This window comes from Nicotiana attenuata, unplaced genomic scaffold, assembly GCF_001879085.1.
Source record: "Nicotiana attenuata strain UT unplaced genomic scaffold, NIATTr2, whole genome shotgun sequence".
Lineage (NCBI taxonomy): Eukaryota > Viridiplantae > Streptophyta > Magnoliopsida > Solanales > Solanaceae > Nicotiana > Nicotiana attenuata.
Window position 1 is genome coordinate 232,351 of NW_017670403.1, and position 5,097 is coordinate 237,447.

Consider the following 5,097-nt stretch of genomic DNA (forward strand, 5'->3'; position numbering starts at 1 on the left):
GGGGGGGGGGGGGATTTTAGCCTCAAAGGTTTTGTTGGTTTTTATTTATGTATCTAAAGAGGTGTGAATGAGAAATAGAGGGAAAAGATTTGGGAGGAAACGAAAAGTTTGAAGTGTTCTTTTTACTAATGTACTTTTGTTGAATTTTTGCTGCTTTTAGTTACTGCAGTAACTTTTTTAGCAGAATATGTTGCTCAGTTTTAGGATGAATTTAAATTTTAAATTTCTATTAGATTGTTTAAGTTAGTTGAGATATTTTAGATTTTTAGAATTTTAAATAATGTGGATTTTTTGTTCCTAATTGGCTATTTAAAGCATTGGTATGCTTAATAAAATTATTGAGAGACTCTTTCAATCAGTACTATAAATCTTTTTGCTTCCCCATCTTTTAAAAAACCAACAACTTTGTCCCTCATCGGAAAATGGAAAGAAAATACTTGTGCTTATATAGAGAAACACATCTTCTAGCTTTTGAAAGAGTTGAGAAGAAGTGGTGCCTCGCACCGTCTGTCGCTCGGCTTCGGCTTCGGCTTTGGAGGGAAACGAAAAGTTTGAAATTTTTTTCTGCCGAAATAGCACCCTATGTGAACAAGTACCTTCGCTCCTATTCAACCCAGATTGTTTGGCTATAAGGCTTTGCCTCAATTTTCCACCATTGAAAATTTGCAGACTTTCCCCTCTCACTTCTGCATTTCTGCATTATTTTTTCAAAGCAAAACGTAAGCATCAATGTGGTTTACTGCCGTTTGTTGAGTTCGACGAAGTTCTGTAATTTTCATTGCCGATATTACAGAATAGTTGTTCCGTTCTATCCTGGGAGGAATTAATCCAATAACTTTGGGTAACAATGTTGATATTAAATTCCTTAAGGAAACACAATTTTCTGTTGGGATAAAAAATTATACTATTTCTATTTATGTTTCTGTTTTCTGTTTTATTTTGTTGAAAATATTTTCGAACACAGTTTTTGTATTGGTAAAAATAAATATTACACATGGATTTATATGAGTGGCTGATATGACGAGACACGTGGATCAGTAAGAAAGCGACAGCTGGAGAGATGCATTAAAAGAGGCACGGGTCGTAATAGATACGAGCAATCACCCACGAGAGGAGAAGATATGATCGCTCAAGTTTAAATGGGACACATGAAGAGGTACCGACAAAATGAATCAAGACAGTAAAAAGGAAAGATTCATGAATCATCAATTAATGAGCGTGAATAATCTCAAATGTTACAAAATCTTCATGAATAGTTACGATTACCAATTATAACGTCTCATTAATATCATTAATGCTCATAATGATTCGGTCATAAAAGGGGAAAGACGTTGTACTTATATACTCCTATATAAGGGAAAGGGATATCATTTGTACAGATACGTTCTGATTATTATTGGAATATAATTACTTTCTTTTTCTTACTATTGGCTATTTTTGCTATCTCTTGTTCTAATTTTCTTTCTTATCACTAAATAAATATAGAATTTCTTGATTATTAGTAGCCCGAGTACTTCTTAAAATAAGCTTTGACCGAATTACATAATTTTTTGGTTAAACAAATTGGTTCCATTACCGGGAATCTAATAATCTTTTCACTTTCAAAATTCTTTTTTCTGTCAAAAAATCATGTCGACTGCTAACGCCAACAACCAACAAAATCAGCAAAACTAGTTGAACCAGCAGAATCAACAAGAGGATGGAACTCCAATCCCTTTGCCCCGAAACTCTCCTCAACAGTCCCGAGAAGGGTCACCTGGCAGATCAACATCACATGTGAATGACCAACAAGGGGATGATCAAGCTGTTGAAGCAACTAATTGCAGAACAGGTCAACAATGCTCTACAATCTTTTGTTAGTGGGTTGCCAACTGTACCACTAACTCCACCTGCGAATAACACCGCAACCATAGAAAATCCACGCTCGGGACTCGCCAATTCGGACAGTGGAGGAACTCCCAGCGAATCTCGCAATGGAAGGTCAGGTATTCCAATTAATTCTGATTTAAAAAGTTTAGTACTAACTTTGCAGAAACAGTTCAAGGAGCAGAACGATCGCATAGAGCAGGTACCTGGTGTTCCACTCGTAATCAAAGGGGTAGATATTGACAAATATTCTCAACAGCCTTGGATGCCAAGTGCCGCTCCTTTGCTAATCCCAAAAAAGTTTAAGATGCCCGATATCCCGAAGTATGATGGGACAACCAATCCACGAGATCATGTAACTGCATTTACAACTAGCGTGAAAGGCAACGACCTGACCAAGCAAGAGATTGAGTCAGTGCTGGAAATTTGGGGGAACACTCACAAAAGGAGCACTAACATGGTATTCTCTTTTACCTGAAAATTCTATTGATTCTTTTGCTGAGCTTGCAGATTCATTTATAAAAGCACACTGGGGAGGTCAAAAAGTTGAAAAGAGGATGGAAGACATCTTCAAAATAAAATAAGGAGATACAGAGCTACTCAGGAAATTCGTGGATAGATTCCAGCATGAAAGAATGATGTTACCACGCGTACCTGACAATTGGGCGACTATGGCAGTTGCAAATAACCTAAATGAAAAAAGCTCAAAAGCCACGAGGAGACTCAAAGAAAGTTTACGAAAATTCCCTACAACAACTTGGAATGATGTTTACAACCGGTATAGCACGAAGCTGCGGATAGAAGAATATACTATCACTTAGTCATGGGGAGATGAACGAGTAAGTTTGAGGCGACCAGAAACTGAAAAAAGGTCTGGTAAGAACAGGTACGAGCCTTACATGGGACCAGCAGGAAGGGATTCACGTCCAAAACAAGAGTCTCCGAGGTATGATTCTGGATCAAGGGACATAGATTCAGGTTCATCATCCAAGTTTAGAAAGGAGCGAGACACGCAGGACAACGACAAAAGTTCAAAAGCAAAGATTGGTGGTTACAGTTTCAACGTTAGCACATTTGAGTTGGTGGCTGTTTTAAGAAGTATGGGAGATAAGGTGCGGTGGCCAAAAGAAATGAGATCGAACCCACACAGAAGAAACCTTGATTTTTGGTGCGAGTTTCATAATGATCTCGGTCACAAAACAACAGAGTGCAGATTGTTACAAGGAGAAGTAGAGCACTTGTTAAAACATGGTTATTTAACCGTGAGAAGGGTAAGCAAGCATATTTGAAGAATAGACAGGAGCCACCAAAACCTCCGTCACCGAAAAGAACGGTTAACATGATAAACGCAGGAGAAGAGGTCAATGGTGTAACATATACGAATGCAAAAAAGGTGTCAAAAATCACAGTTACCCACGGAAAGCGAGTTCGCCAAGTTTTGGAAGAATACAGTATAACATTTGATGATGCAGATGCAGATGGCGTGTTGATCCCACACAATGATACAATGGTAATATCTTTACTTGTACATGATCCTAATGTGAAACGAGTTTCGATTGATCTAGGTAGCTCTGTAAATATCTTTCTTTTAAGAGTGGTAAACGAAATGCAAGCTGATGAGAAATTGGTACCCAAAGCACATACCTTATTTGGATTTGACAATTCAAGCGTTGTTACAAAAGGGGAGATAATGCTCACCACGTTCGCAGAAGGAGTAGTCATGGATACGAAATTTCAAGTAATAGATATGGAAATCGCATACAATATGATCCTCGATAGACATTGGATTCACGAGATGGATGTTTTACCACACGTGATCAACATGCTTCTAGAAGTATCAATTCAGTGGCAGATTCAAGCTTACAGAATGATGCTGCAGATGAAAAATAGCAATGACAGAATTCAGTTGAGGGTTGAACAACTCAAACCTCAACTGGAGATGGACAAACGGATGTAGACTCAAGGCCTGATACTATTCAAGATCCAGAAGAAAACAAAAACATCAAAACAATAATTGAGGAACTCGAAGCTGTGGTGCTGTTTATACATTGGCCGGACAGAAAAGTTTACATCGGAACCAACCTGAGCCCAGAGGAGGTAAGTTAATTGAATTCTTAAAAGCTAACGCAGATTGCTTTGCTTGGTCGCATTCAGATATGACAGGTATACCCCCGGAGGTGATGACCCATAAGCTGAATGAAGATCCAACATACCTACCTGTCAAACAGAAGAAAAGGAAGCAAGGATCCTTCAAAAACCAGGTGATTCAGGATGAGGTACAAAAGCTTTTAAAAATCGGGTCTATCCAAGAGGTAAATATCCTAATTGGCTAGCTAATACTATAGTGGTGCCCAAAAAGAATGGTAAGTGGTGAGTTTGTGTAGACTATACTGACTTGAATAAAGCTTGCCCTAAATATTCTTTTCCTTTACCACACATAGATCAACTAATTGATGCTACTGCATGACATAAATTGTTGAGTTTTTTAGATGCCTATTCAGGATATAATCAAATAAAAATGGATCCTTCAGATGAGGAAAAAACTTCTTTTATTACAGACAGGGGGACTTACTGTTATAAAGTCATGCCTTTCGGTCTAAAGAATGCTGGAGCCACATACCAGAGGTTAGTAACGAAGATGTTTCAAGAGCATCTAGGAAAAACCATGGAAGTTTACATTGATGACATGTTAGTCAAGTCAACATAGGCGGGGGATCACATCCAACATTTGTTAGATACATTTCAGATTCTCCGCAAATTCAATATGAAGTTAAATCCCAAAAAATATGCATTTGGCGTGTCTTCAGGTAAGTTTTTAGGTTTTCTTGTTTCTAACCGAGGAATTGAAGTAAATCCAGCACATATTAAAGCCATTGAAGAAATACTGGACATACTCACAAGGAAAAAAAGAGGTGCAGAGGTTGACATGAAGGATAGCAGCATTGGGAAGATTTATTTCTAAATCCTCGGAGAAAAGCTTTAAGTTCTTTTCAGTGTTGAAAAAGCAAAGCCAATTTGTGTGGACTGAAGAATTCCGACAAGCACTCAAAAATCTGAAAACCTACTTGTCAAACCTACAGTTGTTGGCTAAACCGAAGGATGGAGAAAGGCTACTCATCTACCTCGTTGTGTCAGAAATGGCGGTAAGTACAGTGTTAGTTCGAGAAGATAAAGGTAAACAATCTTCAATTTATTATGTTAGCAAGTCCTTATTGGATGTTGATACTCGAT